Consider the following 26,367-nt stretch of genomic DNA (forward strand, 5'->3'; position numbering starts at 1 on the left):
TGCTGCTCTGGCTTCAATATGCAACTTGCTACTCCGTCTTCAGCTTCAATATGCCACTTCCTGCTCCGGCTTCAATATGCCACTTACTGCTCCAGCTTCAGCTTCAACATGCCACTTGCTGCTCCGGCTTCAATATGCCACTTGCTGCTCCGGCTTCAATATGCCACTTGCTGCTCTGGCTTCAATATGCCACTTGCTAGTCCGGCTTCAGCTTCAATATGCCACTTCCTGCTCCGGCTTCAATATGCCACTTACTGCTCCAGCTTCAGCTTCAATATGCCACTTGCTGCTCTGCCTTCAATATGCCACTTGCTGCTCTGCCTTCAATATGCCACTTGCTGCTCTGGCTTCAATATGCAACTTGCTACTCCGGCTTCAGCTTCAATATGCCACTTCCTGCTCCGGCTTCAATATGCCACTTACTGCTCCAGCTTCAGCTTCAATATGCCACTTGCTGCTCCGGCTTCTATATGCCACTTGCTGCTCTGGCTTCAATATGCCACTTGCTGCTCTGCCTTCAATATGCCACTTGCTGCTCCGTTCTGCAATATGCCCCTTGCTGCCCCGGCTTCAATATGCCACTTGCTGCTCCGGCTTCAATATACCACTTGCTGTTCTGGCTTCAATATGCCACTTGCTGCTCCGGCTTCAGCTTCAATATGCCACTTGCTGCTCCTGCTGTGGTCGAGTTTTTCTCAATGGCTACTTACTACGGATTGTAGCTTCAATTGTTATGTTTTTATTTTGTTTTACTTCGTGAAATGTGATCGTTGTGATGTTTCATGGATGCAATGATCCGAAATAAACTTAAAGATGATATGGGCTCTGGGTGGTTTGGGCAGGCCGGACATGTCCTATGCACGCATGTCATCTGTTTGCAAAAGGGACATACCCATCGTTTTGGGGGTGAGATGGAAAAGGTACATGCTCTCTGTAACTAGGTTTCTGCTGCGCTCCTCTCCCTTGGTAATTGCTAGATGCCAACCTGTCTGTATGTGTGAGCGGCCCTCCAAACACGTGGGCGGCAGGAACGCAGGGATGAGCTTTAAAAGGCCCGTCCCACGAAACACGAAGTGTGCAGTCCTTCATGCAATAAAAGGGATGACATGAAAACTAGTCCTGCCAAGCTGATGGCTCACATGGGTATTACAGTCCATAGCCTAAGCACGGGGCAGTGGTCAAAAGGGAAGCCCGATCCACCTTGTGCCTGCCTCTGGCAGTGAGCTGCTCGTAGTATCCTGGCATATGCCAGGGCTGATAATCATCTGATTTAATTACTTCTGTTTCCTCATGCGGGTAGTGAGCTCCATTTCAGAAGCATTCGAGCGAGATGCAGAACAGAATGTGGCAATGTTATTATTGTAGAGGCTTGGCTATGCCAGGGCTGGCATTAGGTTGCTGCTCTGATTATGGCCCATCTTGGAGTATGGTAGATCTCTGCCCATGCCAGGGCTTTACTTATGACATCACTCTAACTTTTGGCAGGCCCATAATCAGTGGAGGGCTCTGATAATAGAAAGGCTAGGATTATGAAGTAACTCTAATTTTCGTCGAGCTTGCTGATAACCAAAGATCCCTGTGACTCGTCGTGGTTCACACGCTCAGAGCTGTGCCCATCTTCCGCGTGCAGCGGTGTCAACCTTCTCCCATTACACGCCGAAGATGGGCATAGCCCTGAGCGTGTGAAATGCCAATCACAGCCTTAACTTGGGCACGCCGCCCAAGTTAAGGGCCCGAGCGCAGTGGGGGTCCCTTAACGAGGGTGGCGGGCCTTTACCTACAGGTTCCACAGTCCACCGAGGGGCAGCTATATTCTCTCCGTGAACGGGACACCGAGAGAAAATACTTTACGACACTTCATCTGCTGTTCGCTCAGGAGCATGGACACTCCAGCACTTACCCCGTCCCCCACTCCCTCTTCCCCTCCTCTTTCCATGCACTTGCATGCTCTGAATGCTCACAAGGCCTAGTAGGTCTGTCTCTCTTCTCCAGCGTTTTAATTGTTTTCAATGCCATGTTCCATCCCTGTTGCCCTCTGGGAGCTTTGAAACACAATTTACTTGTTGTATAAGCGCCTAATAAATGCACAATAAATAAATAAATAAATAAAAAACCAACATGGCCACCATGGACTAAGAAGACAGGGCTTCATATTTATTTTATAAGTGTTTATTTTAGTATTTTTAATTTATTTCAGCACACAAAGCCCTGAGGTATCTAGGTGCTAGTTACAGTAAGCGTTTGTTACAAGGCTTAGGTACAAGAACACCCAATAGTATTACAGCGTAATGGTGGTAGGTGAAAGCCAACACTGACACTGATCTGTAGCCCCTCTTCCATTTCCATGGCGGTCAAACAAAGCAGAGACAGGAGCTGCAGGAGCTGCGGCAGCGGGTTCTGCCGCTGCAGCAGTCAGATAAGTGGTATTAGAGGGTGGGGAAAAAACCGGGTCAGTGGGGGGGAAGATGGCGGGGTGGAACACTGGCCATCAGGCGGCTGGGAACGTGGGCTAACGCTCGCAGTGTCAGCCCGCGTTCCCCGACTCCTGATCGGCTGGTTCCCCACCCCAGGGTGCTAATGAATATTAATTGGAGTTCAGTGTGAGAAATACATGTATGCCATGTGTTTGATCAATTTCGGCTCTGGTTATGCGAGTACGTTGCTTAGTGTATGGTTCTGATTATTCAATGGGTCTTTTTATTCCAAACCTTTTGGTTATGCTAGGCCTCTAACGGAGCCAGGGCTCTGATTACTCCAGAGGTCGAATGGTGCAAGAGATCTGAGGTTTACATCTGTGATCATACCAGTTTGCCAATTCTGTCAGGCTTTCTAACTGCGCCATCCTCTTGTATGTGTCCGGAGTCTGATTGTGCAGGGACCGAACCGTGGCAGGGCTTTTTGATAATACCACGTTACAGTGCTGTGATCAGAACATGAAAGTGCTTTGGTAACACCCGCAGGGGTGTTGCTAGGTCTGGAAAATATCAGGGGCTAATCTAATGTCGGGACTGGCGGGAATCGGGGCTAGCTAGCATTTTGGTTGTAGAACCTGAGCTTCTATCCAGGGCTACAACCAAAAGACCCGGTGCTATAGCCCCCTTATCCCCCCCTCCCCTAGCAACGGTTCTCTGGGATGTCAGAGTTATTCCAGTACTGACATTTTACAGAGCTCGAATTATTCCAGGGGTCCAATAACCGCCAGTATTGCCCTGGTCATCTCATTGTGAGCCACTACAATTACGAGTTGATAAACCTGTTCCCGGATGTAGTTGGCGCAATTATGGTGTTAAAGGTTGACTCACGCGTTTTCTACATTCTCCGATCTGTTTTAATTTTTGGAATGTTTTAAGCAAATGATATAGGGAAATGCTATTTGATTTGATTGGCTCAGTACTTGGATTATTCAGGTGTCGAATGATGACAGGGCACTACTTATGTGAAAGCGCTGAGTAGGGCAGGGATCTGAATATGCCGGTGCTAGGATGGAGAGGGCGCATGTGCAGAGCACTGTGGATAATTGCATTCTATTTTATCTTCACCAGCACACCCCGTTTTTGGGAGTCTCCCGTAATCGTTAAGTATTTGGTTTCAAAACAAATGAGCTGCTCATCATGGAGTCTTAAGTGGTCTGACTGGAAAATGTGACGTACCAAATTCCTGGAAATCTCTGGAGCTCATAATCACCACTGGTGACTGCATCCTTTGTTTTTTTAGGTTTTGTGCAGCGCGCCCATGCAAACTGTTGGTTGCTTCGCAGTGCGGGATACAAGAAGGGGCGCCCAAAAAGCTCTTGACGGATGGTTTTCTATTTTGCATTTTTTTAATCTAGGCGCTGTTATAGTAATTGGTTTTTTAGTTATGTCATTGTTTTTATTTTTTAGTTTCGCATTTATAACACGCTTTAATACCCAAAGGTTTCAAAGCGCAGACACAGTGATTGAACCTGTGTTGCTTCGTGTCATCTTGCTTCCAAAGCGAGCATGTTGCCGCTGAGCTATCCTCCCGGGACAATTTTTTGGAAGCGGGCTTAGTTGTCTTTGTGCCGACGGTTGGGGGGCACTGGCAGTCCATGGCCAATAATTCACTTGCAATTTGCAGTAGTAGAATCCAGATCCTGACCATGAGCTCCATGTGTTAGCAAATGGCTGCCATCTCACAAGTCTCCCTAATTTCCCCAATTCCCCTTCTTCTCTGCAGGTGGCCCAAGGCCAAAGCTCCCTCTTTACTTCAATAAATTCTCAAATCTACAGGAGAGTTTGATCCTAATATGTATTGTGACAGCTAATCAATTGTTTGTATCTGTCCCTTAAGTGCTAGGTTTGCCAGAGAATATGGTGGAAATAAAATTGACCAGAGACGGAAGAGTCTCTTCAGTGCGTCAAGCTGAAAGTCACGGCTTGCATGCCACGCCATGGATCTGTCCCACATGTAAACACTGCTACCCCTCGAGAGGGGAACTTGAACGTTTTTTAGAAACGCCCTGAAAACTCATCTACTCAAGTGAACACCCTGAACTGATACCCGACATCTGGATCTCCTTGTCCCGTCTTTATTGTTTTGTTCCACTTGTGTTCTTGTCGTGCCCTGATGCCCGCGCGCTTTATAAACATATAAAATAAATAAATAACTACTAGACATCTTTTTGATACCTGGAGGCCCCAGCGACCTGTGGGGAAATAAAGTCAATGAGAAGAGAAGATGCTGTACACGGCTTGTGAGGTCAACAATTGAACCCAGGGCATTTCGATTTCAATCGCAATGTCCCCATTGACCAAATTGTGGGAACCAGGGCGATAGCGTTGCAATATAGCACCATTGTGAGCATCTGTAAAAAACATTAACCTTTAGTGTTGAGTACTACTTAAAACAGCAATTGGCGAAGTCAATAGCATTGGCTTTGCTAAAGGGAACTATTTTGGCCAGGCAGGCATTCTCCCATGTGGCTGGCAGAGAGACCAGCGAGGTGCCCTACATGGATACAAGAGCATCATCCATGCTCACCCTTGTACTCGCAAGCCACCTACTCACGGCCAGATCCCTGGTGCTGTCACTTTAGGTGCCCACTGTATGCCTGCCAAATACCATTATAACACTATGCTTGCAACCCGTTGGTGCTAACGCGCTGTCCAGGTGCCACAACTAATGATAGAACTGAAGTGCTACCCATTTGTTAGAACTATGTAGCCATTTTAGATTATCAGCCAAAACTTAAACTGGTCATCTACATGGATGGGTTATTACCGCTACATCTCCTTAGCAGCATGCCGCAGGAGGGTTTTGTCTGCTTACCGCAGAAAATAACAATACAATCATGCTCTTTCTTTGCTTAGCAATTCTGATAAAGGATCTGTATATTTGGCAGAGTGGTTTATCATAATTTAACCACTTTTCAAACTAAAATACAAATCTACTATGATATTATCCTGGTAAGTGTACAGTGTAATGTATCCCTTTTCATATTTTCCCCACACGTCGTAATTCTTCATGTAGCGCTCAATGATTGTATTATATCAACTTAATTTTCATATATGTTATGTAATAATCTCAGAATAAACATTTCTAAAACCAATGTGGTAATAATTGGTGGGAGACAAATGAAAAAGTGCCCCTTTACCTGGAGGATTCATCGGAAACCACTTGAAGTGGTAGATAAATATATTTATCTGGGGGTCCCAATTAAGTCTCCCCCTAACTGTAATTTTTATGGGTACATCGTTTCCCCGAAGGTCCTGAGGAAATGGTTGGTGACGAAGAGATTTGTCAGTAATAATGGAGGGGATAACATAGAAGCCCTTTTTTATATTTATAGGACAAGCATTGTCCCAGGAATTTTAAATGGGCACTTAGTGCTTCCTGACTAAAACATTTGATGGCTGGAAAAGCTAGAAGCTAAGCTTCTCAGTTCTTTACTCAGTACCTGCTTCCGCCCCGGTGGAGGCCCGGAGACTGAAGCTCGGACTCAGATCACTGCGATCACTGTGGTTACTTTCCCGATGTAACTCTGTTCTTTCCTTGTACTCCCCTCAAAATTCAACAAAAACGTTATTGGGTCTAATTTCTGAGGCCTATTTCCATAACTAACTAACCATTTACTGTTGTCTTGTGACTTAGATAATGCTCCATCTACACTTTGCAGTGAGAACAACTACACAATTTATAGTACTCAAGGTTTCCACTCTCACTCCCCCTGTACCTATCTTACTAAAATGTGCTGTGGACATTAAAAAGATGTATAACCTATATGCACTACAATATACTTCCAACCATGGAGCACATTGGTAGTTGGGAGGGGAAGGAGGGGCAAGGAAGAAGGGCCACCCCTTCTACAATCCCTCATAACCCACCCCACACCACCTCCATTCCTCCCCCCCTCCTCCTTCCTCCTTCTCCTCCTTCTCCCCTGTCACACCCGAAGAAGTTATCAGAGTTGTCTGCTCCATGAAGGTCTCTTCTAAGCAGGTCTCCGTTTGCTCATCCATGTCCATCAAGGATAACATGAGCTCTCTTTCCCCTGCTCTCGGTTTTCTGCAATCACTCTTTCTCCACTGGATCTTTCCCCTCCCCCCTTAAGCACTCGCTTGTGCGCCCACTCTTGATAAAAACATCTAAATATCCTACTTGTCCTGCCAGCTACCTCCCTATTTCCATCACCCCTTTCCTGGGAAAGCTGCTTGAGAAGCTGGCCTTGACACAGCTCAACTCACACACTGAACATGTTGGTGGCCTCCATGACCATCAATCTGGATTCCGAGCATCCAGAGTCATGGAAACTGCTCTTCTGAACATTTGCATCTCTGAACTCCAACTCCCCAGCTCTCCTTATCCTTCTCGATCTCTCCTCTGCCTTTGACACAGTCAACCATTCCATCCTCATAAAAAGGCTCCACGATACCCTCAGTATTTTAGAATGGGCACTGGACTGACTGACCTCTTTCCTCACTCACTGCTCTTCCCAAGTCATCCTGGGCACTTTCTCCTCACCTCCTTCCCTCTCCACCTGTGGTGTCCCTCAGAGCTCAAAACTCTCCCCCTGGCTTTTTAACATCTACCTTGCTCTCCTTGCAGGCCTCATTGCCTCCTTCTCCTCCAACTTCCAGTGTTACACAGATGTCACACGGCTCTTCTTCAAACTCCCTGCTGACCCTCTTTCACCCTCCGTCATCCCGGGCACCCTATCTGCCATCCAGTCCTGGTGCGCCTGCAACGATCTCTGCTTCAATGCCTGTAAATCTGAGATCGTTCCCATTGGGACCCCTGCTCTCTCCTTCTTCCCCTCACTCTGGCCTTCCTCTTTGGGCTATCCCCTTGTGGCTTCAACTGAAGCCAGAAACCTTGGACTCATCTTTCGACTCCTCTCTCTCCTTCGCCCCTCACACTCAGGACATTGCAAAGAAGTCCCACTTTCAGCTCTTCCTTCTCAAAGGAATTTAACCTTTTCTCACTTTCCCTCAGAGGCTCAATGAGACCCAAGCCCTGGTTCTCTCTAGGATTGATTACTGCAATAGCCTCCTCCCGAATCTACCATCTTCCACTCTGTGACCCCTCCAGCTAATCCAGAATAGGGCAGTGAAACTTATCCTTGGCCTTAAGCCCAGGGACTGCCTCTCCCTTGCACTCAAAAGTACTGGCTCCCAGTTGCTGTACGAATTAAATTCAAATCTCTCTACATCATTCACAAGGCTGTCTGGGGCCGGGGACCACACTATCTTCAACTTTATCTCACTAAATCAGTGGTATTCAAACTGTGGGTCGCGACCCCCTAGGGGTCCGCGGGTGCATCCCAGGGGGGCCCTGAGAGCTCAGCATGAAAAAAGATTTTTTTTTTTTTTTTTTTTAGATTGGAAGAAATGGGCAGGGGTGGCCCACATGGGCGGGCTGAAGCATGAAACTGTCTCAGGCAACAATGAAAAAGTGGCCCACAGTTGTAAATGGATATTCATTCCTTTAGTCACAGACTGGGCCTCATTACTACTATGGCGGACCAGTAACAACGGTGCTGGTAAGCTACCGGCACCGTTGCTACCGTTCCGCCATAGTAAGAGTTGTGCTCGTGGGTGCTTGACAGCCCCCGCCAGGTCTGACCTCAGCTCGTCGGATGCACCAGCACCGTTATTAACGGTGCCGGTGCATCCGAGCTCCCCATTCCCATTTGAGCCATATGGGGCTCAAATGGGAATGGGGATCTACCGGCACCTTCGAAAGGGCAATTATCATGTCCGCCTAACTCGGCATGACCTAGTAATTGCCCATTCGCGGGTGCCAGACCCGGATGCAACTCCAGTGGCAGCCGTGCCGGTTTTACCGGCACAGCTACCGCCAGAGTAGTTATGAAGCCCACTGTTTCAATAGTACCCAAAGGGGTGCTTTGTGTTAAAATGTAAGTAAATTGTGATATATTCAGCAACAATGGTCAACATTACTAACTGCATAGTTAAGTAACTCATCAAAATGGTCCACATTGGCCAACATGGTGGCCCATTTTGATTGGCCCAAACTAGCATTTTACATTTTTGGTACAGGCATTGCCCTATAGGCCTGTCCGAGCCTGGCGGCTCATCCATAATGGCAAGAGGCGCCCACCCAGTGGCCCCTCACCCATTATGGAGGAGCTAAGGAGCCAGCCCAGTGAAACAGTGAGCACTCCCTCAGCTGCTTTATCCAGCTAATGGAGTGCTCCTGGGCTGGCTGAACTGTCAAAGGGAAACACTGTTTCCCTTTGACAGTTCAGTTTAGTTCCCCAGCCGCACATGCTCACTGAGCCATGCAAGTGCTGGGGCGTTTTGCTTCGCCAGCATTGCATAGCTCATTGGAAATGCTGGCTGGGGCACTGCATGTCTGTATGTCCGAGGGGGAGCTCCTGCGCCTCCTCGCACATACGGACAGAGCAGCTGGAGCAGGCCGTTTCAGCACCCACACACAGGCCAATGCAGAAGGTACGTTTATGTTCATTGTTTTTATTTAAACATGTGTATGGATGCGTTATGAGTGAGTGTATGGTGATGGATGCTCATGTGAATGATAGAGTGATTGCTGTATGAATGTGCAGCGCCTTGCATATACACATAATCATGTTCATTGTGTTAGGACCAGTGGGGCCCAGGGGACAGGGATGGTATCTTTTTACCGGACATCTATCATTCAAAACCCTCTGCCTTGTCCACAAGGCTTTCTGGGGCCTGGGTCCAAAATACCTTCAGCTATTCCTCCGCAAATACCTCCCCTCTCGAGCTCTTCACTCCTCTACCTCCAACTCCCTCAGGGTCAGTCGTTTATCAAAGAAACGAGCTGGGGGTAGATCTCCGTCTTCGGCTGGGGCCTCCCTCTGGAACAGCGCCCTGCCACTCTAAAACTTGAGGAGAACCATCTTTCTTCCTGCACTTATCAGACCTACCCTGTCTGCTGCCTTAAACGTCGCACTTGCAAATTGCTGGCTGCACTACCACAGTTTGTTGCCTTTATTATTTATTTATTGTTATTTATCTGTTTCTCCTCTGCTTCGCACTTTCCACTTCTCCCCCCTTCCATGCACTTTTCCCCTCACACTTGCGCGTTCTCAATGTCACTGGGCCTAGTAAGATCGCTGTTTTATTCTCCTCTGTTCCCCTCCCTTGCCTTGTCACGCTCTGAAACACTTGTGTACGAGCGCGATAGAAATAAAATATCAATGCCTGCCCCCTGGACTCCCAGCAACAATTGCAAACTGTTTGGCTATTTACCCATTTTTTGTTAAAAGTATGCTCTACAATGCAACATTTTAACCTATTATTTAAAAAAAAATTCACAGGGGGAAACCCCCCCGAACCTCCCCTTAATGCCCCTCCACTTAAAAAAGATTCACCAGCCGCCACTGGCCCTCAGACTGTGTTGGGAACGGGATGGGGGAACCGAGGGACTATGGTGGGAGCACAATGGGCGGGAACCATGGGATAGTGATGGGAGCAGAGTGGGGAGAGCCCTGGGTGTGTGATGGGGTGGGGAGAGACCAGCGACTGGGTAGGAGTGGGATGAGGGAGCCCAGCGACTTTGATGGGAGCAGGTGACGGCGCGCAATATATACTGTCCATTTGGCATTTCTGGGGGGTCCCGACCTGCCCAAATTTTGCTCAGGGGGGCCCTGGCCAAAAAAGTTTGAAGACCACTGCACTAAATACTCTCTCTCTAGACCACTTCGTTCCTCTAGCACCAACACTCTGTGTGTAAAACGTTTTGCTAAACAGAGAGTCAGTCGGTGGTTGTTCACTTTTCTCAGCGGGCCCCCTCCTTTGGAATACCCTACCCTCCCTTTGTGCCTTGAGCAGGATCTTCTCAAATTCTGGAAGCTCTTCAAAACGTTCCTCTTTTCCTCCTTCCCTTCTTCTCTCCTCTGCTAATCCCACAGTTGCTCTGATTGGATTCCTGAGCCCTTAGGCATCCTCGGGGCCCTGGCCGCCCACACCAGTTCTGCCCAGCTCCTGTCTATCCACGTTACTTGCATCTACACACCTTCCGTCCTGAAGGTTTGCACTTATACCTCCCGCGGCCCCAGTCTGTTTAGCACTCAGCATGCCTAGCACTTCATCTGTGGCTCACCCATGAGCTCGGACTCCCAGCACTTACCCCCTCTTGCCCCCTCCTTGCTGCACTTGCATGTTCTGAATACTCACAAGGCATAGTAGGTTTGTCCCTTCTACCTTTTTCCCCCCTCTGCTCTTCAATATTGTGTTTTTCAAGTTTTTCCCCACCTCTGCTCTCTCTCTCTCCGCTGTGGGCGCTTTGATGCAGTATTTTCTTATTTTGTAAGCGTCTAACAAGCAAACAATAAATAAATAAATAAGGTGCCGTCTATGTAATCTGACGGTAGTCTTACCTCATGCCCCAAATGAATGAATGCATATCGGAAGGGCTACACAGCGTCAACGCCCTCTATTGAATGTATTGAATCTGATCAGTTCTGGAATGGCATTTACGCTGCAGCGTCCAGAGTGATGACAGCAGGTGCCTTTTATACTTGGAAGAAAGCTTTATTATTGCTCAGCCTGCTAAGGAACTTGTGATACAACCGTGAAGAATATTTGAAGTCGTTGGTTTTGTTTAATGGTATTTTAATGCTATCTTTTTTACTTGTGGTATAATCTTTTACTATATTTATTACCAAAAGTGGGTACACTAGTCTAGATTAAAGCCAATGAGTTTGCCTTTTTATGAACTATAGTATTAATGAGTTTTAATTGAAATGTGTCATGAATGTATTGATGCTAATGTAATGTAGTAAGGTAATTGTGTATTTTGTATATTATGGAGGTTTTTCTTGTGTAACAAAATGCACGCAATAAAAAAAGAAAAACATGTTTAAAAACACACAATTTCGCACAGACCTATTAGACCAATATTTGTCATAAAGTTTGTTTCTGTCAATTAATTGTGAGAAATGTAAATAGGTAAACTGAAATGAATAGGTGTGGCTGGAAATAGGTTGGCATGAAATGTTATACTTGGCATAAAAGGTTATTCAGATGACGATTTTCGAAAATGAAACACGAAAATGGTATGTTTGCTAAGTATTTGATATAATAAAAACGTGTTTTGAGCGATGTGGGTATGCATGACTTGTTGGAAAGAAAATGTGAAAAAGAAAGCATTGCAAATTGTAAATGGGACCTCACACTGTGCTCAAATTAATCAAATGAAAGGTGTATATGTGTCAAGATGTTGCCCTCCACTGTGGTGCTCTGGCAGCACGTAAAGAAACAATACATGATGCAAGACCGAACATCGGCTCTCGACAGGAGGAAGCAGAACCAAACGCTAAAATGGCTTCCCACACATTAAATAAATAAATATCTCAAAAGGGATCTGTTTTACTATGGATTTCAAACCAAGTTCAAAATAATGTTGTGGAAAATGATATATAGCTCATGAGTAATACATCCGAAGACGCAGCACGTTTTAGTGTATGTAAACCATCATTGGGGGGTAAATTACCTATACAAACAAACCAAAATCAACTCAAATCAATTAAAACCTATCCATCCCTTACAAGCACCCACCCTGTATGTACCCACTTACTCACAGAGTCAGTAGAATCAGTATTCTTCTAATTTAAAGGAGGCACTGCACTGCCAACTTGCCAAGATAGTCACATCTTAAATGCGTCTTTTTATTTGTCTGACTTGTCCCAGGCATGCTGCTCCTGGGTCCGTTCTAATAAATTTAACGTAAGAGACCAACTGCCTTCTCTTTGTTTGAAGTCGTGCACTTTTCATGTCATTTATTTAACACAGAGCACTCGTGAGAGACAAACACACAATTCTATCAACAACAGCTGTGATGATATGCGGTTAAGGACCTGATTCACAGAGCGTTTTCCTATGGGATTGAGCCCTTATAAAATGCTTCTTTGAATCAGGCCATAAGTGACTAAAGTGCAGGCCTTCCCAATCCTAGCTTCACCACTAAATTGAAGTATGTTCTCTTGGGCAAATCATTTTCCAAATTTGGAAGTCACTGTAAGTGATTCAGTTCCCACTGTCAGCTGCTCAAAAAAGCATCACAACAGTGACCATGTACATATTGCACTTTACAAAGTGTATTTGTCCCTGGGATTACTCCTGGCTACTTTAAAATAATGTTCCATGATCCCCTCGCTCCCTGGTACGTCATTTCCTGTGATCTCAATAAAGAGGCAATGTAGGAGGCTATGCAAATCCACTAACTGGTTCTGGAGTGGAGTGTCCATTCGCTCAGGCCGAGTTCTGTGGCACTGGAAAATCTTGATGGCGCCCATGCTGCCTCCAGCAGAGGGCAACAGAGGGGCGGCAGGCTGCCCATGCAAAAAGCAAATCTGCCAATCACAGGGTCACACGGCAGGCGTACATGCCAGGTATTCTTGCATTGCATTGCTAGGCAGGTCCCGGGAGGATAGCTCAGTGGCAGGGTGCGCTCTTGGAAGCAAGACGACACGAAGCAACACAGGTTCGATCCCCGGGTCCGCGCTTAGGAACCTCTGGGTGTTTAAGCGCATTATAAATACGTAACTAAGACACACAATTACGCAACTAAGAAAAGAAAAAAAAACAATTCTTGTAACAGCGCCTCGATGCCTGCTGGCTGTGTGAGCGCTTCATAAATATAAAAAAATAAATAAATAAAATAGGCAAAAGTGATTCCCACACATAGGGGATCAGTTCCATCATCTAGCTTGTTCAGTAAGAGATGGTACCGACAAAATGACAATATTGACCACATACATAATGCATAGCAAATACAGAATTGTCTCTGTCTGTTCAATACACACGACAACTCGTTTCATATAACCCTTATTTATTTATTATTACATTTGTATTGCACGCCTAGCCCTCGGGCTTATTAATAATGATAACTTATTGTTATAATTATTGATATTGTTCATGTATGCTAATACTCAATAATGTAATAATATTGTAAATACTGGCAACAATTATAGACGACACTCATTCTTGTTATTTATTACGTGAAGTCACTATTACCCCACTGAGTCACACTCCAGCTACCAACCGCCAAGGGATGCAAGAGTGAGCTGTACCACGAGTCCAACCTCTGGTCTTTCAGTCACACATCACTTTCTGCTGATGGTGCCTTACCCAATTGAGCTATCTTATTGGCGTTTATATAATAGTAGCCATTTTCTGAAGAATGAAAGGGTGCCTCGAACCATTTGGGAGTCAGACCAGTTACCTTTAAATTATTTCTTGGGCTCCAGATGTAAACAGCAGGTGCTCAACCGACTGAGCTGAGCAACCAGGATGTGGAAAGGAAACATGAACATAGTATAAACCGTGCAGCCAATCAAAAAATGCATGCCCGAAAGATTGATGATCTGGAAATTATTTGGCCCGAGCAATCGAAGGCAATGACTGACCCTGGTCAATGGGTACAGTGCAAAAGGGGGGCCCCAGGGGGAACGCGAAGCGTTTCCCCCTGGGGTTATTTTGACACTGCACAGCCCAGCGAGGTGGCTTGTGCACAGAGCGCCTCCCTAGGGGTATTTAAGGGCCAGGGAAGGTTCGGGAAGCAGGCGACGGTTGGGGACTTAAGATTGACCCGCCTGCCCACCCCCTTTTGTTTTTGGGTTATTTTAGGTTCCTGGTTTGAATTTCTGGAGGGGGGGAGGTGGCCTCTTTTTAGGTGTTTTCTGCGGGGTTTATTCTTTATTTAAAATTTTCCGGGGAGTTTGAGCATTTGTTCAATGTTTGTATTGTTTCGGTAGTTTTGTGTGGCAGGTTGGGGCACTAGTTGAAAGTTGTAATGTATAATATCTGTTGATGATGTGGCAGGTCAGACTGGCTGCAGGTCATAGGTAAGGGGAGATTGGTGTAGAGGGGAGTTTTTTTATGTGTCTGGGAAGTGGTTTGGTTGCCGGGGGCATGGCCCCCTTTAGATGTGGGGGGAGGGAAGCACAATGGGGGAATGGCGCGGGAAAGGATGGGGGTGGTGCTGTTTACACACATGGGCTACCCCGTGGGAACAGGTATTGAACCTGAAGGGGCATGGCCCGGGGGAAAATGGGACGCCTTGAGAATTGGTAAGGAGACGGTAGGGACCAAGGGATGGTTAGTGAGAAAGTGGATTTCTTTCTTTATTTATTTAATTATTTAATGGTTGGGGGAAATTAAAGTGTTAATTATTAATTGGTTTTGTTTAAAACAGTTGGTTAGTTTGCAAGGCCAGGGAGCCAGGTAAGCGGTTATTTGTAAGCTTGACCTGTCACATTAAAGCAACCTTTTCCACTCTAAACGAGTCTGGGTTTTTGTGCAGTAAGTCAAAACAGGCTATGAAATGTGTCATTACTAGGGCTCTTCACGTGTGGATTCCTCTGCTTACCAAAATTGTTAAGGCGACCTCCTTTTCACTCCCTTTAGGAAGAAACAAGGACATGAAGCCCGATTTGCAAAAGCGTTTTACAATGGTGCAAACCCATTGTAAATGCTGTCTATTGGTGATCCTTCTATTTTCCAGGAAGTTTCTCAATAAATCCGCTGTTTTTCAATAAGTGACTAGTCAATGTCATGCACCTTAGTGATCAATTGTATGCATGTATGAACTCCACGCGTTGTGGATAATGTGACATGGTTTAGCTATTAAAAAGAGAACAGTAAGCGTGTTTGTAATTGTTTTTTTTTTTATTACTCCTTCTTGAGTGCAGCCTTTAAAGTGAGTAGCAGAGCGAGGTCAAGACTTTGCCTTAGTGCAAAAAAAGACTCCCTGGCAGAGATTGTCAAGCACTCACTGCTAAAATGTTTGGACTGCCTGACAGTGTGTCCAGCACTCACTGTTGACATGTTTGGACCGCCTGACAGTGTGTCTAGCACTCACTGTTGAAATGTTTGGACTGCCTGACCGAGTGTGTCAAGCACTCACTGCTGACATGTTTGGGTTGCCCGACAGTGTGTCCAGCAGTCACTGTTGAAATGTTTGGACTGCCTGGCTAGTGTTTCCAGCACTCACTGCTGAATTGTTTGGACTGCCTGGCAGTGTTTCCAGCACTCACTGCAGAAATGTTTGGACTGCCCGACCGAGTGTGTTAAGCACTCACTGCTGAAATGTTGGGACCAGTTTCAAGTCACAGCTTTGAATCAAAAAGGAGCCGGCTCAGCATTTCATCCTTTCGAGATTGTTAAATTGAGCACTAATAAATTGGCTAACAGCGGCCAGTGCCGTTCACAGCTCTGTTACATGGGCAGATCTGCACCCGAATCTGCTGCCACTTGCGCTATAATTGTAAATTAGTATAACTGCCAGTACATCTCATAGTACATTAGAGGATTACAAAGTGCAGTTAAGACTTTGTAAGAGCCGTCAATAGCCATATAACCGAATACTCTTTTTCTGTGTGTACTCTGTGTGCTTGTATCAATTTTCATGCCAGACGAGAAAAACAGATGTGTCACCGAATCCCGAATCTCTGGCCTGGTGGGTAGCATCCATGTGGTCTCTTCCTTGCCCACTAGGCTCGAGAATGATTAGATAACTCGTTGTTGTTTCCTTTAAGGCTTTTGTAAGGCAATGGTTGCTCGTGTTCAGGTGCTTCAAAGCGTCCGGGCGGCTTAGATCAAGGGACGCCGAGAAGAAAATGGCGCTCGGCGAGTTCTCGTCAAAGCCGCCGACGGCCTCGATGTGCCTCACAGGACAGTTCCCTGTTTCGGGCTTCCGGGGCAGCTCCCGAATGCCACACACGCGGCAGGAAGGGGCGCCGTGTAGGCGCACACGCGTCGCCCACCAATGACTTGTTGTGATTGGCACGTTCAATGGCCTGGAAGGGCCAGTCATAGACCACTGACGGCTGTATCACCACCCCTTTAGCCATCACTCTGACGGGCCAGCAGCGCAGAACGTCGGGTGAGGTGGGTGGAGAGTACCAGGAGACCCATATAAAGCGTTTGGGGCATCCGGTGGCATCTGCCGTCCTGCTTACACCCACCTGTTGCTCTGCCTCCACCCCACTGCTCAGCAGGGCTCGGATACTTTCTGCAGGCTAGTGCCGGCCTTTCTACTCTGCATTATGATACTTTCAATGGAGCTGGGCCGGCACTTCTCCGCAAGACGTTGGCACTTTGAATGTGGCTGCTCAAGAGCATCCATACTTCAAATAGTGTCTGCACTTCTTAGCAAATCCATTACACTTTTAATACAGCTGCATGGTCCTTCTAACACGAAAGTAAGGACACGACTAAACTGGCTTCTAGCACCTTAAATCGGGCAGTGCCAGCATTTGTCAGCAGGCGCATGGTTCTTATAACAGGAGAGTGAGGGCACTTATAAACAGGGTTCTAGTTCTTTAAGTCGGGCATTGCCAGCCCTTCTCAGCAGGTGCATAATTCCTCTAACAGGACATCGAGGGCCTTTCTACACTGGGTTCTCTCACCTTAAATCAGGCAGTGCCAGCACTTGTCAGCAGGTGATTGGTTCTTCCAACAGGACATCGAGGGCACTTCTACACTGGGTTCTATTCATTTGAATCGGGCAGTGCCAGCACGTCTCAGCAGGTGCATGGTTCTTCTTACTGGGAAGTGAGGGCACTTGTACACTGGGTACTAGTATTTTAGATGGGGCAGTACCAGCACGTCTCAGCAGGTGCATGGTTCGTATAAAAGGACAGTGAGGGCACTTCTAAACTGGGTTCTAGAACCTTAAATCGTGCAGTGTCAGCACTTGTCAGCAGGTGAATGGTTCTTCTTAATGGGAAGTGAGGGGACTTGTACACTGGGTACTAGTACTTTAGATGGGGCAGTGCCAGCACTTGTAGGCAGCTGCATGGTTCTTCATACTGGGAAGTGAGGGCACTTGTACACTGGGTACTGGTAGTTTAGATGGGGCAGTGCCAGCACGTTTCAGCAGGTACCTGGTTCTTCTTAATGGGAAGTGGGGGCACTTGTACACTGGGTACTAGTACTTTAGATGGGGCAGTGTCAGCACGTCTCAGCAGGTGCCTGGTTCTTCTTAATGGGAAGTGGGGGCACGTGTACACTGGGTACTAGTACTTTAGATGGGGCAGTGTCAGCACGTCTCAGCAGGTGAATGGTTCGTATAACAGGATAGTGAGGGCACTTCTTTCTAAACTGGGTTCTAGTACCTTAAATCGGGCAGTGTCAGCACTTGTCAGCAGGTGCAGGGTTCTTCATACTAGGAAGTGAGGGCACTTGTACACTGGGTACTAGTAGTTTGATGGGGCAGTGCCAGCACGTCTCAGCAGGTGAATGGTTCGTATAACAGGATAGTGAGGGCACTTTTTTCTAAACTGGGTTCTAGTACCTTAAATCGGGCAGCGTCAGCACTTGTCAGCAGGTGCAGGGTTCTTGCCAGCACTTCTCAGCAGGTGCATGGTTCTTGCCAGCACTTCTCAGCAGGTGCATGGTTCGTATATCAGGACAGTGCATGCCCTCTCACCTGGCTTCTAACACGTTTAACTGGGCAGTGCAAGCACTTCTCGGCAGGTTTATGATGCTATTGCAGAGTAAGCTCTTCTTAGCGGGTGTACGATGCCTACAGCACAATGCCAGCACTTGTCAGCAGGTGCAGGGTTCTTGCCAGCACTTCTCAGCAGGTGCATGGTTCTTGCCAGCACTTCTCAGCAGGTGCATGGTTCGTATATCAGGACAGTGCAGGCCCTCTCACCTGGCTTCTAACACGTTTAACTGGGCAGTGCAAGCACTTCTCGGCAGGTTTATGATACTAGGGCAGAGTAAGCTCTTCTTAGCGGGTGTACGATGCCTACAGCACAATGCCAACACTTGTCAGTGGGTGTTTGATGCTTGTAATATGCCAGTGCACGCACTTCTCTGCAGGTGAATGATACTTCCAATAGATCAGTGCAGGCACTTCAGACCTGGGTCCTAATACTTGTAATATGTCAGTGCTAGCACTTCTCAGCAGGCGTGTGATATGTTAAATGCTACAGTGCAGGCCCTTCTGAATTGGCTGCTGTTTTTAATTACGCAGTGCAACCACTTCTCAGCAGGAGTACGATACTTCCAAAAGGACAATACAAGCACTTCTCAACGGGTGTATGGCACTTCTCGTAAAACGGTTAAGCACTTAGCAGCGGATGTCTGATATTTTTAATTTGGTACCAGCAGCACTTTCCAGCAGGTGTCTGATACTTCTAGCAGGATAATTCAGGCTCTTCTGATCTGGGTTATAATGCTTTTATTTTTTTTATTATTGCGATTTAGTTGGTATTGAACTTTACACATATAAAACGCATAACACATGTAAAAGAACTTAATCAAACTACTGAATTTTCTTATTTATAAATCGGTAAAATCAATGTAATCCGACCATTAAAATGTATAAGACATAATGCTTTTGGATAGTTATACGACTACTCGGCAGGTGTCTGATATCAATAATAGGACAGTACAAGTACGTTTCTGTTTGTGTGATTGTGTGTCTGTGTGTGTGTGTGTGCGAGCGAGAGAGAGAGCTACTTCAACCAGGACCGTGCAAACACTCCTCAGTAGAAAAGGGAACCAGCGATAATAATAAATAAATACTACAGGCACGGCAGTTGTTAAAAAGATTCCACGACCTGCATAAACCTACAGTTTATGGTAAGGGAGATCTGTTCTAAGCCTAAGGGCAAGTTGCTGACCGTGCAACCGTGAGATACCCAGGCAAATCCTGGCTTCCCTCTACAGATGACCAAAGGGTGTGATCCTGAGCACAACAATATTCTTCGCTGCACTTCTGTTCCTTTACCTGCCAGAATCTTACCTGCCGGTACTTTGAAAACATCATTAAGTGGTATTTAAGTTAAATATAATGGAAACGTGACAGTGAATTCCTGATTGTACTATTTAAATCTAGACTACAGCGCTCCACAGGGGGGGACGAGGGACCGTGTCTTTACGTCACCAATGGGTTTATGGTCGATTCTTGTCACTCCTTATGGATTTCTTTAGAGGGATGTGTGTCTGTTTGGAAGATCACAAACACGGCGCCGTGTCTACCACCTGTCACTATAGGCACCGAGGCAAAGTAAGCGCCACTGCGAAAGTCAGTAAAAAGGTGTGATTTGGTGTCGCTGCCGAGTGACCAGAATCATCGTTGACACCAAATAGCTGCCATCGAGAAGGGGTGACTGCGTGTGAGCAGAGCGCGATATCAAGTGAGATGCAGCACGGGCCCGGAACATTCGTCCTTACAAAGACATAAACCCTATGCTAAAACGGCAAGACAGCGCAGTGGGCTAAGCGCCTGCTGCTAAGCTCTGTGTTCGACTGGCTGTTCACAACAGTGAAGGGCCGACTTTTCTCCCACCCTTCTGGGTATCTAATGATCAATTGTGGCATTCATATTGTGTACTCTACCTGGAAGCTTCCGCGGCGCTTTCTACTACTGCAAACAAGAGCAATGTGCTGGCCTTGGCAGTGTGTTTCAAACACGAAGCCAACAACAGGCTTCGAAACCTTAATACGATAGCTTGGTGGGCTAACGCGCGCGTTGCTCAGATCTGGCACCAGGTTAGCACGGGTTCGGGCGTTAACAGTTGCAGCCTTCCCATCGGCCTTCACGGCTAGACCAATGGGTACCAATGAGTTGGGTGATACTTGAGCCCCCACTCACTTTTTGGAGACCGTTTCAACAGTGCCGTTGTTATGAAAATAAGTAATTAGGTGCAGCTGTGCCAGTGTTTTCTTGTGTGTACCTGCGATGTGTCGGAAGGATGCCAACATCATGACAATTCTTGTACCTTCTAGGTGGCAAGCGCGTTCCCCTCGCAAAGAACCCCACCCTCTTATTTTAACACATAATATGCTATTGACCTTTTTTCTTTACCCCGCCACCCTCGCTAAAATATTGCCCACTTCAGTGCAAGCAAGAACTTGTGAGGCGGCACCGCTGCGCAGTGAGCAACAGAAGACGCCAAAAGGACCGACGTTTGGAGCTTACCTCATTTAATAGGTGTTTACATCAGTTCCCTACAGAAGCAGTGGGGAGGAGGCCGAGCAGGGGGGGGAGGGAGGGCAAACCATGCAGGACGTTCAGTGGTGCAGTCCAGAGTCCGAACCAACAGAGGACCTAGCGGGAAGCTGCTGCCACCGGCCACGGAGTGAGAAGCGAGGGCTCTGGCGAATAAATTAAAATAAGGCTCGCGGACACCTCGCCGAGCGCATGAAGCAACGCAGGTCGGGGGTTTTCCCGGCAATACCTCCTCCAATATTCATTGGTTCCATAGAATTCGAGCCCTATGACAAACAGTCCCGTATTTGCATATAACTCACACCTTAACATTCATACGGAACAGGTTGGGCGAGGTGAGGTGGCGCGCAGGCCCTGGCACCACGAGGAGGGAGACAGGCGAGGGCCGGAGTGTCTGCACCCCTGTCACTCATTAACCCTTTTCACCGGGATCCTATGAGGATTGCTATGTCATCTCAGGCCAGTAGCAATGAAAGACACTGATGGGAAAATAACGTCTGCTTCTCCTCTCTCACAATGTCCCACTTTATTCAGATGTTTCTGGCCTTTTTAACTTTCTCAAAGAGTGCGCGCCCTTGGGAGGCCTGTAGAGATGGGAAGGAGTCAGTTACACGTCAGGCACTTCTAATGGCGGCACTTGAAGGGCGTGCGCCTTCTGTGAATACCTGCATTTATACAGCGCTATAACAGGTGCTGCTACTAACCAGTTAAATAGTACTACATGTACTGACTTGAGGCCGGGCATTATGTGCCAGCTTTGGAGACCGTGAGCTGTGAACTCGCTGAGCTAGTCTCTAAATGCTGGTGTGCTGTAGAGTGCACTCAGAGCAGACGACTCTGTACCAGACCCAGGTTTTAAGGCAACCACGGCGACCAGGAGATGCCCAGCAATCTCCCACCAACCTCCCCCCACCTCTGGACTAATCTACCTCAGCACAGTAGTTGTAACAATTTCACTGCAATTTTAGCATACAGCAAACACACCAGGGGTCAAGTCTTAAAAATTAAAGTGGGGGTGGGGCTCATCATAAAATGTTCTTTGTTAACCACCCAAATTGCACAGGACGAATGACATTTGCCTTTCATAAAAATCAACACACACACAAAACCAAGAGAGGATATTTTCTTCTAATAGTGTTTTTGAAAACGTTAAAAAAGGTGTACAGGTTTTAAACCCCAAGAACCAATCAATACACGTGCTTTCCCTGGGACTTGCAGTACCGAAATGGGACATTTCACCTTTAGTTGTTAGTTTTTTTTCATCAGGTTATATATAGTGCAGTGGTGAAGTGTCCGGCCTGCAAGCCTGACAACTGTGTTTTGATCCCTGAGGTCGGCTTTAATTCATACATTCAAAGAGGACATTCAATGTTTCTCATTTTAGCTGGGGGGACTGAGTCCAGGGGTGGCCTTGGGGTCTTGTGGTCTTTTAAGGGCTCCCCCGATCTGGCGTGAGAAAAGGTGCGGCAGGTGCCCTTTTGTTATTAAATGCGCCCGCAACGGTCAGGCGCATTTAATAACACGAATCCTCATGAAACAATATATGTAAGTCTCTGTTTTTAGGATTTGTACTATGTACCGCTGCTGTTTGCATGGTGTTCATGGGCTGGCAGGGTCCAGGGTGCAGACTGATGTCACCCAAACACAGGGATCTTTGAACATACTTAGGCCACATTCAGTCGCAGATTTAAGACAAAGGACCCGGTGAGCAAAAACGACAGCGTGCCCCAGATGGGTGGTGCATGGAGGTTGGGCCTAAAGTGGGCACAGTTGCACAATGATGAACTATAGGGACAAATGCTTAATTTTGGTTAAAGTCGTGTTTTCCTTTACAGTTTTCTGTTTTAAAGGGTATACTCTAGCTGGAGACAGCTGGGCCCCCTCATCAGGGTTTGCTGTCAATGGTGGTAATATTGAAGGATCAAGCCTGAAGCTAATGTTGGAAATGATCGAGTTCAAGGCAATGGGCAATAACATGGGCAATGGGAAGGGGCATTACAGTATGTGATACGACAGGACAATTCCTACAACATGCAGATACATTTTGTTCATGTCTCTGGTGTTCTTACAACACGCAGTTGAAATGTCAATGAACATCACAGATTAAAAGGAGTTTGCCTTTTAATCTCATAACATACCAGGGTTACCGTTTTTGTGGGTGCTGTTTGTGGCACTTGAAAGACCCTTTAACTCCAACGCACCACCTCCATATCTCCTCCACCTCCATAGAGCCCTGCTGCAGGGCAGTGAATGGAAATGGAGAGGTAATAAGGACAGGATAGTGTGGGAGAAAAGTACAGAAGGAGCAGGTGGCATGAACACTGATGGGACAGTGGAGGAGGGCAAACGAATGAGGAGGGCAAACGAATGAGGTGGCGATTGAGAGTGAGGGAAGGCAGGAGATGAGGTGATTGAAGGGAGCCCTGTGTAGAAGGGTGAATGGGTACAGAGAATGAACAAGGGCAGGATAATGGAGAAATCATTAATATGGCAAAATAGTGAGTGAACATGCAGGACAAAGAGGATGAAAAGGAGGGGAATAGAGAGTAGGGGGTTCAGGAGTGTAAGGAGAATGGATGGAGAATAACAGAGGTCTAAAGAGTCAGGGAGAAATGAAGAGTGAAGGAAGACAGGTAAAAGGGAGAGAAGGGAGGCAACTGAGTGAGGAATGGGGACTGGAGGGCAGCATTGTAGGCAAATGGTATGTGAAGTGGGTAAATGAGGGAGGGAAAAGGGGAGTGAAGGAAGGCAGGTGAGTATGCGAATAGCAGCAAATTGAGGAAGAGAGTGGTATCTTTATAAAAAGGAACCTTTGGCGGAAATGTAGAAAGGAAAAGGCAGGAGAATTAAGGGAATGAGGAAGGAACAGGGGACGACATAGTGGTCAAAAAGCAGGAAAGAGTGGGATTGTAGAGAGGAAATTGCTAGAAAAGAAAAAAGAGGGCTCCAAAAAGAATGCTGCATGGGAGAAAAAGGAAGCACATGGCAAAGGAGTGAAAAGGGAGCATATTTGTGATGCTAGGTGGGTAGGTGCTTGCCTTAGTTGTCCACCTATACTCAATCACAGCTGCAATAGACAAATGAATAGGGAAACAATTCAAATGCAGCCACTTAGATAAGGTTGAATTGAAATGGGCAAAAACATCTGCATGGTTGATGAAAATCCCTTTTGTGTGAGTTCTCCGGGCTCACCTTTCACCAAGTTGGCAGCTAAACAAGCCCAGATAAAGGTTGGGGAACAAGGCTGGGTGTCTCTTTAGGGTGGCCAACCGTCCCGCATTTTTCGGGACTGTCCTAATTTTATGGGCCGTGTTCCATGTCTTGCAGGAATAAGCTCTGAATGTTTTCCTCTGAAGGAGGATCAGCTGTCCCAAGTCTTCCCACCTCACAGTTTTCATGTGAAAGTTAAACTCGCAGGGAAGCACAGCACCTTTTCCACTGCTCCCCCAGCAGCCCCAGGTTCAGCTTTGTGTCAACCTAGCATTTCAATAAACATATTCGAGGTGGATGACCCAGGCACAGGGGCGCCTGGGTAAAGACTGTTGTCCCTTTAAAAGGTGCAAATGGTTGGTGATAATAAACAGGAGGGGAATATAATGCTGAATGCTGTGTGAAATATTGGCTGAAGCAGATTACCTTATATTGCATTATCTTTTTCTTTGAATACCTTTTTAAAACCAAATGATATTGTTTCTATGTCCACATTCATTTCCAGACTGGTACTGCAATATTGCATTCAGGCTAGTGAAAATAAAGCTATACATGTGTTTTGCTTGACCTATTTCTATAACAATGTATATAATGGGCCTCATTACGACCCAGGCGCTAATGGGTTAACAGCGCCGTAAAAGGCTGCGGCGCCGTTAACCTATTAGCGCTTAATTACGAGGTCCCTTTGCGGGACCCGACCTTAACGTCTGGTGTAGACCAGCCATTAAAGTAGGTACCCGCAAAGGGAACTTGGTGCTAATACTTAGCGCCTTCCACATTCCCATTGAGCCCTATGGGGCAAAATGGGAATGGAGAAGGGCCATGGAGAAAGGGGGAATTACCGCCCCGCCAACCTTGTAATGGGGTGGTAATTCCCCCTTTCTCCATGGCGGAGTCGGTAACTTACCGGCATGGACCATGGTGCTAATAGCACCATGGTCTTCCTCCAGGGTCGTAATGAGGCCCAATGTCAGGTTGGTTTCTTATGTGATTTGTGTACTTTTCAAGGCATTGATAGAAAGCTAATTATTTAGTTTTTGGAAACCAAAATCACAGCCTGGGTCCAAATACTGATTTAATCACTTTAACAAAATGTGTGATCCTGGCCAAACCATTTAATCTCACTGCCTGACTTGCTGACATTGGGTGTTGCTAGAAGTGATTTAGTTATTTTTTTCTATGAGGAAAACCACTCATAGTTTACTAAACGACTGAGTTGTTGCATATTAATAATAGTGAATATTCATATATTTCACAGCACATAATTCGCTTGGCTTACACTTTAAAACTTCTTTTAATGTCTTTATCAATGGTGTGATAGAGTATTGAAGACTGATGTCACTGCTTGGAATGGCATTTACTGTGATATCGCTTCTGATCATGCCAATTCAAATTGTGTAAATTAGGCCTCAGCATGTCTTTTGCTGGACAAGCCCAGAAGACAAATCGAACACATCAGCGCCTTGTTTGCCTTAAATTCCAACAATGTTGCGATTTTGTTGTGAGGTGTATGTGTTCAAGAGACAAGCAGTCTTACTAAACAGCAACATATTACTTTATTTCATGGCATTAAAGGAATTGTGTGCTCAAAAATGTTATGGCCTTAAAAGATGGGCAATAATAAAAAATAAATAATAAACATCTTTTAAATTAAAGTTCCTATGTAAAATGTTTCACAAATAATGTTTAAACCCCTTTAAAATCAAGCACTAGGATGCGACCATTTTGTGAAATGGACGAGCATCCTGTGCTTGAGTTAATCTCTGCCCTTGCGGCACTAATGAAACAAAAGCCACCTGCTGGAAGCTTTTATTGCAGCGGCAGTTTTTGCTTCATTAGTGAGACGTGGAGAGCAGAGAATGCTAGCTGGAAGGTTGCTGCCTAGTAAGTGCTTTTACTTTTAACATTTCAACCACTGCAATCTTAAATACAACGCGATTGTATATATAATTGCAGTGGTTTTCTTTCTGAGTTTACCGGGCTCCCCCGGGCCGGAGGAGCCCGGCAAACTCAGAAAGTAGACAACTGCATGTATAAATACAATTGCGTTGTATTTATGACTGCAGCGGCTTTCCTTTTGAGTCCCCCGGGGAGACTCAAAACGAAAGTCGTTGCATGTATAAATACAAAAGCGTTGTATTTATACCTGCGGTTACTTTCATTTTGAGTCAACCGGGCTCCCTGTGAGGCTCAAAAAGAAAGCAGCTGCCTGTATAAGTACAATTTAATTGTATTTATACATTCAGTTACTTTCTTTTTGAGTCTCCTGGGCTCCCCTGGGCCGGGGGAGCCCGGGAGACTCAAAGCGAAAGCTTCTGCATGGATAAATACAATCGTGTTTTTATTTATACATGCAGTTACGTTCGTTTTGAGTCTCCCGCTCCTCCGAGCCGGGGGAGCCCAGGAGACCCAAAACAAAAGCTGCTGCATGTATTGTTGTATTTATGATTTCCATGCTTTTCTAACAACGGCAATCGTAAATACAACAATCCAATCATTTGCATATCATTTTAATATCTAATTCATTGCAAAACTGTTTGACGTTGTCAAGACACTTGTACGATTGGTTGCTGATTACAAAAGCTTGTTTTTGTATGTTATTCCATTAAGAGCTGCGACTGTGAAATTATCTGGTTCACCAATGTCTGCTTCTGATTATGTATTATGACTTTCACCCAGGGTAAACCTGCCTTATGTATACATCTTAATTGCAGAATTTCC

The 26,367-nt window shown here is 46.2% G+C and overlaps 1 protein-coding gene across 3 annotated transcripts in view; it reads right to left on the bottom strand.

The window, feature by feature from the left end:
• EHF (ETS homologous factor) overlaps positions 1-20,616 on the bottom strand; it is a 204,838-nt gene extending 184,222 nt beyond the window's left edge. For all 3 annotated transcript variants that reach the window (XM_069623374.1, XM_069623375.1, XM_069623376.1), the window contains exon 1: positions 20,407-20,616. The gene's annotated coding sequence lies outside the window, so the exon portion shown is untranslated. The remainder of the gene's footprint in view (positions 1-20,406) is intronic.
• Positions 20,617-26,367: the final 5,751 nt, after the last annotated feature.

Source organism: Ambystoma mexicanum, chromosome 11, assembly GCF_040938575.1.
Source record: "Ambystoma mexicanum isolate Mex_15411 chromosome 11, UKY_AmexF1_1, whole genome shotgun sequence".
Lineage (NCBI taxonomy): Eukaryota > Metazoa > Chordata > Amphibia > Caudata > Ambystomatidae > Ambystoma > Ambystoma mexicanum.